Here is a 15311-nt window from a genome sequence, read left to right on the forward strand (position 1 = left end):
TCTTTCTATTTGTTCTGCACACAAAAAAAGAAAAAAACAAGGAAAAATAAAGGTATTTTTCCTCGTTGTGCCTCCCTTACGCCTCCCCGGGGAGGCATAGGCTTTGACGCATTCCCAGGTTTACAAATCTTTGTAAATGTGGGAATGCATCAAAATCCATGGGTGCTACATAGGAACACCCACCACAACACCCATGAAACGCCTCTTTTACCAGAGTAAGGCAATTCAGCAACTTGCACTGCGTTGCCTTACTCCATATCTACTAGGCCATAGAAAGTCACACAAAGTGGCTTTGTGTGGCCTTGTAGATATGGCTCTGCAGCCTCTACCATCGGTGCATCAGAAAAAGTGACGCACAGGCGGCGCACGCCTGTTTGTAAATATGGCCCCTGGCTTTGAATTTTGCTCACTTTATCACCTTGTCCCTGAACACTGTCCTCTGTCTGATGCTGACTTCCAACCCTGCACTTCAGTGATAATGACTTAGGGGGTCATTACAACATTGGTGGTAAAAGCCGCTTACCGCCATGCAGAAGTCCGCCAACACACCGCCACGGAATTCCGCCACAGTCATTATGATCCAAAGCCCGGAATCCGCAAAAATGTAGACACCCACACAAGTCCGCCACACCAAAGGTCAGTGATAAACTGGCGATAACAAAACCTCCACTGTCACGCCAACAGGAATACGCCCATACTAACACGACCCACGAATCCACGTGGCTGTCTTTCAACCGCGGTATTCCATTGGCGGTACACACCGCTGCGCTCAAAATACACACACATTTACAAAACACTACCACATTGGACAATTCAAAATATACACACCTGATACACATACACAGACCACTCCCACACATCCAATACAATATAAAACACACACCTACATCACCCACAAACCCCTATGACCACAATTGCGACTGAAGGCCAGAGAGAGACACCACCAGAAACAACACTAGCATCCACAGGCACTCAACACTATCACTCACATAACATCCATGCACCTCACACAACACACCTCTAAATATCACTTCACACATCACAACACACACCACCCCACACATCACCCACACCACCCCATAGCCCTGCAAAGACACCCCAGGTTCTCTGAGGAGGAGCTCAGGGTCATGGTGGAGGAAATCATCCGGGTAGAGCCACAGCTATTCAGATCACAGGTGCAGCACACCTCCATAGCTAGGAAGATGGAGCTATGGCGCAGAATCGTGGGCAGGGTCAACGCAGTGGGACAGCACCCAAGAACACGGGATGACATCAGGAAGAGGTGGAACGACCTACGGGGAAGGTGCGTTCCGTGGTCTCAAGACACCACATCGCACAGAGGACTGGCGGCGGACCCCCACCTCCTCCACCGCAACTAACAACATGGGAGGAGCAAGTCTTGGCTATACTGCATCCTGAGGGCCTCGCAGGAGTAGCTGGAGGAGTGGACTCTGGTAAGTCACTCTTCACTACTTTCACCCCCCTACCTGCAGGCCATCACATACCCCCACCCTCGCCCTCAACCCCATCACTCCAACTCCTCACACATGTCCCAATATCACAAACCACACATCCCAAACCCAAGCCCTGCATGCAACACCAAAGCATAGACACCCATCACCTAAAGCATGGCCACTGCACATACCCATACACCGACCTAAACCATCATCACACAAGGTCCTACACAGGAATGCAAGCACTGGGGTACACGGTCACCCACCCATTGCACACCATGGCACACACAGATGCAATAATCATGCCTTTACACCCCTGCAGGACCCCTACCCAACGTCACCGGACAGGAAGGTCCAGACATGTCCACTCCACCCACAGAAGAGGCCCACAGTGATGACAGCAGCTCTGTCCAACTGGATCTAGATGACCAGCCCGGCCCAACTGGGACCTCGGGACAGTCAGTTCCCCTCACACTGGCACAAGCCACTACAGAGCTTCCACCCTCTGGAAACACCAGCACAGCATCCACCCAGCAGGCCCATACCTCTGTCCCCAGGACACCTCAAGCAGCAGTGTGTCCACCACTACAGGGAACCCAGGCTAACCCACCACCCCAACAACAACAGGGACCTGGGGGCAGTGGCAGTGGGCACATGGTTCAGGGGACAGAGGCAAAGGAACACAGGGGAACTGGGAGGGCTGCTGTGCGACAGGGGGAGGACAGGGCCAGGGACCCCACTCTCCACGAGTCCCTCTCCAACATCATGGGAACGTACCATCATTCCCATGAGACGATGGCAACGGTACTGGCCAAGTTTCAGGAGACCCAGCGGCTGCAGGAGGAACAGTATTTGTGGTTTAGGGAGGAACTCAAATCCATCAATTCCACCCTGGGCACCATTGTAGTGGTGCTGAAGGAACTCGTGAACACCAGGAGGGACACTGTGGCACAACAAGGGGCCCCTGACACTAGCCTGGACGATGAGTTGCCCACCACCTCTGCCGGCGCTAGTGGACAGGAGGCACTGCCACAGGACCACTACACCAGCACCCCACCCCCTGCAGAGGGAGAACCACTCTGCAAACGGTCCCTGAGATCCAGGACAAAGACAGAGAACGATGCCAAGTCCCCCGCCAAGAAATGAGACTGCCCTGATTGTCATCCATTTGTCCCACCTTGTCACCCTGTCCATCCTTAAACTGCCCTAGCTCCACTTCCTATGCCCCTTTGGACTATGCACCTGTGAGACTAATAGACTGGACTCTGCCATGGACATTCCTCCACCATCACCCCTCACCATTTTACAACCCCCTCCAATATTGAGTGCTTAAATAAACACCCTTAAAGCACACAACGATCTGGAGTCTGTCTGTGATTTCGAAATAGTGTATTAGCAATTACAGTGGCAAAATGCTCTTTCAAATGTAATGTCAACATACCTATGTCACACAGCTCTAGTCCATGAGGAAACAAAGCAGATGTCACACAGTGGGACCCACATCTGTGAAATCGTAAGGGAAAGTGACAAATCAGTGACCATACACTGGGTGAAAAGGACAGACAGTAGAGAGGTAGTAGATTTAAATGAGATGTAGCAGGCAGTGTTGTCTTCTTACCTGTGTCTCACTGGAAGTATTGCAGGATCACTGTGTTCCTGTTGTCGATGTCCTCTTCTTCTGCTTTCTCGTCTTCACTGTCCACAGGCTCCACAGCTGCCACAACACCTCCATCTGGACCATCCTCCTGCAGAAAAGGCACATGTCGTCTCAAAGCTAAGTTGTGACGCATACAGCAGGCCACGATGATCTGGCATACCTTCTTTGGTGAGTTGAATAGGGAACCACCTGTCACATGGAGGCACCGGAACCTGGCCTTCAGGAGGCCGAAGGTCCGCTCTTTAATCCTCCTAGTTCGCCCATGGGCCTCATTGTAGCGTTCCTCTGCCCTTGTCCTGGGATTCCTCACTGGGGTCAGTAGCCATGACAGGTTGGGGTAACCACAGTCACCTGCAAATGGCGAGGGACAACTGTTAGACACACACTAACTCATAGGGACATCCACAGACCCAGACAACTATTCCCACTGTATTGGGTCCATGTGCTCACCTAATAGCCACACCCGGTGCCTCTGGAGTTGCCCCATCACATAAGGGATGCTGCTATTCCGCAGGATGTAAGCGTCATGCACTGAGCCAGGGAATTTGGCATTAACATGGGAGATGTACTGGTCTGCCAAACACACCATCTGCACATTCATGGAATGGTAACTCTTCCGGTTTCTGTACACCTTTTCACTCCTGCGGTGGGGGACCAAGGCCACATGTGTCCCATCAATGGCACCTATGAAGTTGGGGATATGTCCCAGGGCATAGAAATCACCTTTCACTGTAGGCAAATCCTCCACCTGAGGGAAAACGATGAAGCTCCGCATGTGTTTCAGCAGGGCAGACAACACTCTGGACAACACGTTGGAAAACATAGGCTGCGACATCCCTGATGTTATGACCACTGTTGTTTGAAAAGACCCACTTGCTAGGAAATGGAGTACTGACAGGACCTGCACTTGAGGGTGGATTCCTGTGGGTTGGCGGATAGCTGACATCGGGTCTGGCTCCAACTGGGCACACAGTTCATGGATTGTGGCACGATCAAGCCTGTAGGTGATGATCACATGTCGCTCTTCCATTGTCGACAGGTCCACCAGCGGTCTGTACACCGGAGGATGGCGCCATCTCCTCACATGCCCCAGCGGACGGTGCCTATGGAGGAGAACAGCGAGCAGAGAGTCAACTAACTCTGAGGTACGTACACACAGCTTACTCTGAAAATATTAAAAAATCGAAATTTGCCTGTATGAGTAATTAGGCAAGGCCTAGGTATGTGTGACGCAGTCAAAAATAATGCCATGTGGCCCCCTGAAATGGCAGCTGCCTGACCTGAAAGGTGGGACAAGGGGATATGAGGTAACTGCGCTGGCGTTGTACACGTCACCGTAGGTGGTCGAAGAACGCGGCGCAATGCTGCATTGGTTAACATTGGACCCTATGGGTCCCAGGAGCCAATGACGATGTACACCGGCGGTGACGGTATGCACCGCTGTGGACGTGACCGCCATTTTCTCTCTGTTCAATCACTCAATACCTGATCTTACACAGCAGAGAGAACCTACACTGCAAGTGCTGCTGTGACTTCAGTCTGGAAGAGACAATGGCTCATGTGTCTGGGGAAAGGGCCCCTGCCTTCAGCACGGAGGAGTTGGAGAAACTCGTGGATGGGGTCCTCCCCAGTACACACTACTCTACGGTCCTCCAGACAAACAGGTAAGTACACTGTGAGCATGCTGTATGGGCAATGCCTGTGTGGAGTGGGGTGGATGAAAGATGGGGGGTGAGAATGAGGCATGCATGAAACGACGGTGAGTGCATGTGCGTCATGGCAAGGGTAGGGATGCGGGCCAATGACTGTGACGGTGCAGTTGGTAATTACTACTCTTTTTCCCCTGTACAATTCCTGTAGGTCAGCGCCCACCAGAAGAAGGACATTTGGCATGCCATCGCCAAGGAAGTCCGGACCCTGGGGTTCTACCACAGACGGAGCACCCACTGCCAGAAAAGATGGGAGGACATTCGCTGCTGGAGCAAGAAGACGGCGGAGGGCCAGCTGGGGATGGTCTCCCAACGTGGAAGGGGTACCGGTCACACCATGACCCCCCTGATGTTCAGGATCCTGGCAGTGGTGTACCCGGAGTTGGATGGGCGCTTGAGGGCATCACAGCAGCAACAAGGGGGTGAGTACACTCTCATTCTGCTGATTCAGCGCGCATTGTGGGTGTCTGGGGGGGGGAGGTGGGCTGTGGGTTCCCCTAGGCCAGGGCGAGTTTAGTAGGCAAGGTCCCTTCTTCACGCAGGCCCTGTGGCACCCCACCCCACCTGTGTATAGTGCCAACTACACCTAGTCAGGCTCCTGTGAAATCCATGTGTGCAGAAATCGGCCATTGTCTTGTAAGCCATGTCCCAGGGATTGAATAGTGGACTCCAAGTGTGCGGCGTAGTGCAGGGGGCTTCTGTGTCTGTCATGTTCGTCATTGGTAGCGGTATTGCATGCACTCAACATGTCTTTCTTCTGTCTTCCCCCACCCTTTTTGTGGTCTCCCTGTTCTTGTGTGCATTAGCATCATCAGGCGGAGTAGCAGTGGCACCAGAGCAGGAGGGAGCTGCATCCCACATGGCCCTGGAGGGCGACACTACGGAGTCTGAATTTACCAGTGGGACGGAGGGCGAGGGGAGCTCCACGGCGGGGACAGGAGCTGAGACCAGCGATACGGACTCCTCCTCTGATGGGAGCTCCCTTGTGGTGGCGGCCCCATCTGTGCCCCCTGCATCTACAGGTACAGCCGCCACCCCCACTACCAGCACCGCCCTCCCAGCAGCCCCTCAGCATTTGCCCTGTGCCCGCTCACCCAGGAGGGTGGGCATTACCTTCGCCCCAGGCACCTCAGGCCCTGGCCCAGTCACCCCTGCTGCCCTCAGTGAGGAGGCCATTGACCTCCTCAGGTCCCTCACTGTTGGGCAGTCTACCATTTTGAATGCCATCCAGGGTGTAGAGAGGCAGTTGCAACAAACCAATGCATATCTGGAGGGCATTCACTCTGGTCAGGCAGCCCTTCAGCGAGCTTTTCAGACTCTGGCCTCAGCACTGATGGCAGCCATTGTCCCTGTCTCTAGCCTCCCCTTTCCAACTTCCTTCACCCAGACCCACACCCCTGTACCTCAGCCTATCCCAAGCACACCATCAGACCAGCATGCACACACCTCAACACACAAGGGAAGCTCAGGCAAACATAAGCACCACACATCCCACAGGCACTCACACAAGCATCAGACACATGCAGACACACCAACATCCACTGCCTCCACTGTGTCCCCCTCCTCCTCATCTCCCTCCTCCCTCCCTGTCTCGTCTCCCCTCATACCTGCATGCACTACATCCTCAGCCACTACGTCCATCACCAGCACACCGACCACCACACCCCGCTCACGTGCAGTCACCACCCCCACTACCATTCACACATCCCCTGTGTCCTCTCCCAGTGTGTCTGTGAGGCCTCCACCGAAGGCACACAAATGCAGCCACACACCCAACCAACAGCCATCCACCTCACAACAGCCTCCAGCCCATGCACCTTCACCCAAAGTCACCAAACGTACACCTCCTACGACCACAACCTCTTCCTCCACTCCCAAACCCCCTCCAGCTACCCGTCCCAGTGTTCCTAAGAAACTTTTCCTGGCCAGCCTTGACCTCTTTCCCTCACCTCCCTCACCCCTTCAGTCTCCTAGGGCCGACTCTCCAGGTCCCAACCTAGCACCTCAGCCACAACATCGGCCCGACCAGTGGTGCCAGTAGTCACCGGATTATGGAGTGCACCAGGCAACAGGGCAGCCAGTGTGGCAAGGAGCCACAGCACGGACAGTCCCCGACCTGTCAAGCATAAAAAGTTGGCCAGTGCCCGACGGGAGAGGGAAAAGAAATCAGCCACCAAAGCGGCTCCCAGGGGTACAGTTGGGAGTGTGGAGACAGCTGCAACACTATCCAAGGTGGGGAAGGGGCACATTAAAACAGGCAAGTCTGGGAAGAACAGCACGGCGGACAAGACCGCCAGCAGCCCCGCTGCCCAGGAGAAGACCGCCAGCATCCCCGCTGCCCAAGACAGGACCGCCAGCAGCAGCCCCGCTGCCCAGGAGAAGACCGCCAGCAGCCCCACTGCCCAAGACAGGACCGCCAGCAGCAGCCCCTCTGCCCAGGAGAAGACCGCCAGCAGCCCTGCTTCCCAGGAGAAGACCGCCAGCAGGCCCGCTGGCCAAGACAGGACCGCCAGCAGCAGCCTCGCTGCCCAGGAGAAGACCGCCAACAGCCCCGCTGCCCAAGACATGACCGCCAGCAGCAGCCCCGCTGCCCAGGAGAAGACCGCCAGCAGCTGAACCGCTGCCTAGGACACCACCGCCAGCAGCCCCGCTGCCTAGGAGAAGACTGCCAGCTGCTGAACCGCTGCCCAGGACACCGCCGCCAGCAGCACTACAGGCCAGGACAAGACCGCCACCAGCTAAACCGCTTCCCAGGACACCGCTGCCAGCAGCATTGCAGGCCAGTGAGCGCCAATGATTCCGACGCTACTTAGTCCGCCGCGGGCAGGATGAAGCACTCTGGGCACCAAGCCCCCTCCAGAACCAGTGGAGATTGACATCCACTACCTCAGTCCTTGGCAGGATGAAGCACTCTGGGCACAAAGCCCCCTCCAGAACCAGTGGAGTATCACATCCACTACCTCAGTCCTTGGCAGGATGAAGCACTCTGGGCACCAAGCCCCCTCCAGAACCAGTGGAGATTGACATCCACTACCTCAGTCCTTGGCAGGATGAAGCACTCTGGGCACCAAGCCCCCTCCAGAACCAGTGGAGATTGACATCCACTACCTCAGTCCTTCGCAGGATGAAGCACTCTGGGCACAAAGCCCCCTTCAGTACCAGTGGAGAGTTACGTCCACTACCTCAGTCCTTGGCAGGATGAAGCACTCTGGGCACAAAGCCGCCTCCAGAACCAGTGGAGTATCACATCCACTACCTCAGTCCTTGGCAGGATGAAACACTCTGGGCACCAAGCCCCCTCCAGAACCAGTGGAGATTGACATCCAATACCTTAGTCCTTGGCAGGATGAAGCACTCTGGGCACAAAGCCCCCTCCAGAACCAGTGGAGAGTTACATCCACTACCTCAGTCCTTGGCAGGATGAAGCACTCTGGGCACAAAGCCCCCTCCAGAACCAGTGGAGTATCACATCCACTAACTCAGTCCTTGGCAGGATGAAGCACTCTGGGCACAAAGCCCCCTCCAGAACCAGTGGAGAGTTACGTCCACTACCTCAGTCCTTGGCATGATGAAGCACTCTGGGCACAAAGCCCCCTCCAGAACCAGTGGAGTATCACATCCACTACCTCAGTCCTTGGCAGGATGAAGCACTCTGGGCATCAAGCCCCCTCCAGAACCAGTGGAGATTGACATCCACTACCTCAGTCCTTGGCAGGATGAAGCACTCTGGGCACAAAGCCCCCTCCAGAACCAGTGGAGAGTTACGTCCACTACGTCAGTCCTTGGCAGGATGAAGCACTCTGGGCACAGAGCCCCCTCCAGAACCAGTGGAGTATCACATTCACTACCTCAGTCCTTGGCAGGATGAAGCACTCTGGGCACAAAGCCCCCTCCAGAACCAGTGGAGATTGACATCCACTACCTCAGTCCTTGGCAGGATGAAGCACTCTGGGCACAAAGCCCCCTCCAGAACCAGTGGAGAGTTACGTCCACTACCTTAGTCCTTGGCATGATGAAGCACTCTGGGCACAAAGCCCCCTCCAGAACCAGTGGAGTATCACTTCCACTACCTCAGTCCTTGGCAGGATGAAGCACTCTGGGCACAAAGCCCCCTCCAGAACCAGTGGAGACTGTTATCCACTTGAGAGACTTTGGCTTTGAACTCCCCAGGATTGAACAGTGGGCAACCCACCTACTGTAGAGACTTGAGAGACTGTGGCTTTGCACTCCCCAGGATTGAACAGTGGGCATGGAGCCCCCTCGTGGATCTGGCACTCAACCGGCTGAGGTGCCCCTCCTTCCCTTCCCCCTGAGGTGCCTGTTTTATTTCAATCTGATGCCCCTGCAGTGTTCTCTCTGTCTTGTTCGGGCATTGAGTGTGGGCCTCGCCCATGCCTTTTGGGCCCAGTGATCCACAGACTATGATGGTCGAATCCCTTGGAGTTGTTTTCTTGGTATATATAGTATAAATGTATTTATTTGTAAATATTTTTGATTTATGTAATTGAATATATCACAATTTTTTTACTCATTCCCTTTTGTCCTTGCATTCTTCCGGGGGAGTTGGGGGGTGTAACTGTAATGTATCAATATGTATTAGTGTGTGTGTTGTAGTGGGTGAGGGTGTGGGTGGGGGTGTTGTGTGTGTGTGTCACTGTTTTTTCCCTCCCCCCTCCCCTGTGTCGTAGGTGCAGTACTCACCGTGGTCTTCGCCGCCGGCATTCGTGCTCCTGGTAGAGGAGCAGGAAGATAAAGGCAGGGAGAATCTGGAGTTCCGGTTCCATGGCGTCCTGGTTCCTCGTGGGGTGTGTAAAGGTGAGCGTTTTCCCTTCGAAATCCTGTTTCTGCCGTGTTTTTGTTCGCGGTGAATCCACCCCAGAAAAGGTGGTGGATTGGTGGGTTGTAATAGTGTGGGCGGTACGTTGACCTCCGCCTGTCTGTTGGCAGTTACCACTGCGGTGTTTGTTTGTGCCGCCGTGGCGGTCGGAGTTTTAAAGAGTCTGTCTATGTTGGCGGTTTCCGCCACGTCGTGATTCCATTTGTTTTACCGCCGGCCTGTTGGCGGTTTTACCGCCGCTTTAACACCGACCGCCAGGGTTGTAATGACCACCTTAATTTGGACCAGGAAAGCAAGACAACACACTCATCGTGCATTCTTTTTGACAGGCGCCTGAAATTGTAGTGGTGTAGCCTATTTTGCAGCACCCAGAGTTTGGTGACAGTATTGGCAGTTACATGTGAGACTAAATGGGAGGAGTCTCAATGAATTCACTAAATTTAGAGATACATATCATGTCCAACATTAACCCAGGGATCAGTCACACCTCTGCTCCTGCACATTGAACAGAAGATGTAGTGCAGCAAAGTGCAGTCACAAAAATGCCATGACACCCAAAACTTAAATAACAGTGTTAGGACTGATCCAAAACTTGAATGACACAGGCAACAAAGCCAGTGGCTGAAGAGGGTTGACCCAATGCCCAATTCTATGTAGGCTGTTCTTTGAGCTGATCCCACGTGTTAATGGTTATGCATTTAAGCAGGGGCAAAAGCTGATTGATCAAAATCCCTTTTAGTAGATGCTTTCCTTAATTTTTTTTAGTTATTTTGAGGCTGTTTGACAGATAAAACTAACTCTTGATCAGACCTTAAGAGGGAACATTTATATATTTTTGTTTGCAATGTTCATAATCCTTTTCTAAGTCCAATGAAATTTCTTTTAAAAAATGGACTTTGAAAAAGGTTTCTTATGAAAGTTCCAAATACCTGCCTTATGGTTCAAACTAAAAATGTGTTGAATATACATCGAGTACAATATGCATTACAATAAATCACTCTAGGGGGTCCTTCAGGCAGGAAGTAGAGAAGACAGGTCATATTCTGTCTGTGCACTGTGACTGAGCTTTTACACTGCCCCAACTGATAGTCTCACAAAGGGAGAACTATTTCACATTCCAAGAAAGAAATCTCAGCTTTAAATTGCCATACTTAGACATCGTAAAGAGAAGAAAGAGAAAGAAAAAACACAGAACGCAGAACCCCCCAACCTATTAGACAAATTATGAGGACTTTCTTGTTTTTATCCTTTTCAAACCCCTTTACCCAGACCAACCCCCTACACCCAGTGCCTCCCACCCCCACACCCAACACCAACACGCCCCCAAAGCCACCCCCTCCCCCCAGAGGAACCCTCCCTATTTCTACTAGGATAACCATCCTATTATCCTTGTTTTGAACTCCTCGTCGGGCGGGACTTTCCACTAGATCTTATTGAGACGCCTTAATCTGATCTATAAATGCGCTAACCTCCCCGGGGTCTCTCATGTTATACATTTTATTCTTCCACATAATACGGAGAGCGGCCGGGAACCTTAGTTGAACTGTAGCCCCAAGGGCACGAAGCTCCCGCATAGAGTTTCCCAGTTCCCACTGCCTGTCTAACGTTGCTTTAGACACATCTGATCTTATCCTAAGAGACCAATCCCCCTTGGAGAAGGCTCCAACTTTAAGGGCTTCAGACAAGATTCTTTCCTTAATAGAATATGTGTTGAAATTTATCAAAATCCTCCTAGGGTTCTTTCTTCCGGGATTTTTCTTGAAGGGATCATGATGAACTCTCTGGATGTCCTCATCCAGATTAATCCCTACTCTATTAGGGAGGACCTCCTTGATCAAAGCGATCACATAGCCCTTAATGTCCTCCCCTTCCAAACCCTCTGGGACTCCTAAAAGCCTGATATTATTTCTCCTCATGTTGTTTTCCAATGTTTCTAATTTGTCCTGCAACATCTTCTCTCCACGTTTTAATTGTAGGATATCCTTAGATTGGGCTAACACGCGCTCCTCATGAGCCTCCACCACTGCCTCCAACTTCCCCAACCGGTCTGTTAGCAAATTGATTTTACTTTCCAAAACTTCACAGGCTTCCCGAATCCTAGTTTGATTAGTTTCTGAAATCTCAAATTTTCCCCTGATCTCATTAGTAAGAGAGATTAACAAAGCCTGAACATCCATGTCACGTAATACTGATCCACTAGAGGAATTACTCTCAACTTCCAACAAGGGTACTGTCTTAGAGGGACCCTCTCTCTGCTTAACTGGTTCCTCTTCTATTGGTTTTTGGGCTGAATCTACAGCTAACCAGCCTTCCACTAGATCTGATGCCCCAGAGTCGGCTAAGGCCGGTTGAGCACCTGCCATAGATTGTGGTGGAGGATTTGCGGTCTGAAAGTACCTTGTAATCAAAGATTTGCTCCTCCCTTGAGGCTCAGTTTGGCTTTCCTCCAGGAGTGGTAGAGAGTGCCCCCCAAATGATGTTGTATAGTCAATCCCCTCACCGGGCGATTTAAGCTCTAAGTCTGCTATACCTGTTTCTACTGTCCCAGATAACTGAGTCCGAAGCTTAACAGTCCCACCCCGGGTGCCGGGCTTACTTTTCCTTGCAATAATCGAGTATTTGGCTTCTGCCCGAGCACCCCTGGGACGACGTTTAATTGGTGACATGCAACGCGAGGCTCCAGCACTCTCGCAATCCCTTCTTACTCCACTCCCATTTAAATTACATCTGGTGAAGACCCCCGGAGTTTCCGGTATACTCCCACGAAGATGGCAGCGAGAGGTAAAAGATCTCCCACGTCGCACACCCCTCACTGCTTCAGACCAAATACTGGAGTTCGATGCCTGCTTCCAGGACACCACCCCACCACCCTTCGCCGAGGGCAATAACCCCCCCTTCTTGTTCGCCGTTTTTTCATCTTAATTTTTTTTTCCGACCTAGAAAAAAAAAACACTCGGAGGGGGAAATTTAGGAACTAACGTGGCCTAATAGAAAGAGATTATTCATCCCCCTTTTTTTTTAGGTTACCAGCCCACCACACGGGTTTTAAAGACCCATCCAACCACTATCAGGGAAAAACCAGATTAGCACGCCTATTGTCCAGTGTCCTTATGTCCGTGCCGTATTCACAGGGAAGAGAAATTGGTAATGCTGGAAGACACAGTACAAGTTGAAGCATGGAAACGCTAGGTAGACGGTGTCTGTTTCACCCCCCAATACAAATCAGCACTTTAAACCCCTTTTGCGCAATCAAATTGTACCTATTATACAATGTCAAAGAAAATGTCGAAGTCTGAATGGGCCAAAACTTAATAACTCCTGACGGAATGTAGAGCGCAATGCCAAAAGCAGGGTACTCAATTTATCCACAAACACTTGCACCTACTTAAGTTGCAGCATACAAGGTTTTCCAACAGGATTGTAGTAAATACCCACTTCTCCTGGGGAGGCAACCCTGATGATACACTCTGCCCAAAGAGAAACAAAAAACAGGCACCCACCAGAATGTGGATACCCTGATTCGCCCAAAGCGCAAAATCGATGTTACCGCCGTCACTCCTCTGAAGATCCTTCTGGAACGCCTCTAAGGACTTCCCCAAACGCTGGAAAGGGAGCTCCGGCTCTCGGGTCAAGCGTGCGGCGACGTGCGAGAGGAATTCCTCCCCGGAGTCGCTCCGTCACTCCATACTTCACCCCCTCGCCGGGGAGCTCTGATGCCGAAGTCGCAAGCGGTACCGCCGCAGCTCTCCTGAGCGCTGACGGCAAGATCCGCCTCGCGTCTGAGGTCACGTGATACTGGGCGTCTCTCGCCCGACGAGAGTTCACGGGCAGCGCGTTAGCTGTCCGTCATGTTCCTCCTCCTACCCATGGTGAATCCTTGCTTTGGAAAGCTGAGATTTCTTTCTTGGAATGTGAATGGTTTAAGGGTGCGTGGTAGGAGGAGGAAGATTTTTGAATACTTGCGATTGGTGGAGGAGGAGATCATCATACTGCAGGAAACCCACCTTCAACAAAGTGAGTGGGAGAGCTGCCTTAAACGGTTGAACTGGGTTTCATTTAGCGTTTGCTCTTCTCAAACTAGCACAATAAAAGGTGTGGCAGCTCTGGTTAAGAAATCTACGAGGTTTAAGGTAGGAGTGGTACAGGTTGATTCCAGAGGAAGATGGGTAGTGGTAGAACTGTGTGTATGCGGTTATTGGATCACAGTGGCGGGTTATTACGGGCCGAACATCGACGATCCAACGCCATTTCAATATTTATTTAATATTTTACTTTCAGCTAGGTACCCAGTGGTATTAGGTGGGGATTTTAACATATTGTTAGACCCTGCTCAGGACAAGTCAACTCCCCGGGGTACAGTTAATTCACCTAAAACAAGGGTGTTGGTGAAACAAGCGATGCAGGATTTAGGCATGGTAGATGTTTGGCATTGGAGAGGGGGTGAAGGAGACAGATACACATTTCACAATAAAAAATATGGGCACAGATCTAGAATAGATTTTTTTTTAATACATAAAAGTTTATGCCCAGAGGTGAGAAGGGTAGCCCACAATATACCACATCTTTCAGATCATTCAGCGGTAACACTACATTTGGTTATCAGGGTCACAAATAAGGGTATTAGGAGTTCAATTAATCGGGCTCTATTCTTAGATGATGTAATAGTAGAAGAGTTAAAAAAAGATACAAGATAATTTTTCCATATGAATCAAGGCACTGCAAGTTTATGGTGTGTTTGGGATGCATTCAAGGCCTATATAAGAGGGAGGTTAGTGAGCCTAGCTACTTACAAGTATTGAGAAGAGAGGGAAAAGCTGGGCAATATGGAACTGTCATTAGAAATGCTTCGAGTCTCAATGTATAATGCACGGTTAGAATGGAAAAACGACCTATTAGAGGAGCTGTCTCGTCAAGAGGAAAAGGTTCGGACTACCTTAGATGCGTTTTTGGAAAATCGCAGTAGGCTAAAGTGGGAAAGTAGTCAATATGCACACTTTGAATATGGAGAAGGTTGTAGTAAGCTGTTAGCGTGGAAGGTTAAGTCGGACCTTTCCAAAAGGCATATCTTATCAGTTAAATCCGATCTTACGAATCAGACCTGTACGGAGCAAGAAGAGATTGAGGGGGCATTCGTATCGTTTTTTCAGGAGATATATTCAGAAAGCTCGGTTAACTCAGAAGAGTCGGTGAGAGAGTTTTTAGATAAAGCATCTCTCCCAGCGTAGAGGAGTCTAAAATGCTCTTATTGAATGATAAGTTAATTAAGGCGGAGCTTGTTGAAGGCATAAAGGCGTTGAAAAAAGGAAAGGCAGCTGGTCCAGATTGTCTACCCAATGAATTATATAAGGCTTTGGGGGATGAACTCGCTCCATTTTTATTAGAGTTATTTAATTCTATGTTGATAGAAGGGGCCCAAATACCGAATTCCTGGAGAGAGGCGATAATTTGTTTACTGTTAAAGCCAGGTAAGGACTCAACGTCTTGTTCATCACATAGGCCCATCTCCTTGTTGAATGCGGACTACAAACTTTATACAGGGATCTTAGCTAAGAGATTGGGGGGAGCCATTGGCAATTTGATACATTTTGATCAGAAGGGTTTTATGAAGGGGAGGCAACTTCATGAAGTAACTCACGAGTTATTTGCTGCAATAG

Source organism: Pleurodeles waltl, chromosome 8 (genome assembly GCF_031143425.1).
Source record: "Pleurodeles waltl isolate 20211129_DDA chromosome 8, aPleWal1.hap1.20221129, whole genome shotgun sequence".
Classification (NCBI taxonomy): domain Eukaryota; kingdom Metazoa; phylum Chordata; class Amphibia; order Caudata; family Salamandridae; genus Pleurodeles; species Pleurodeles waltl.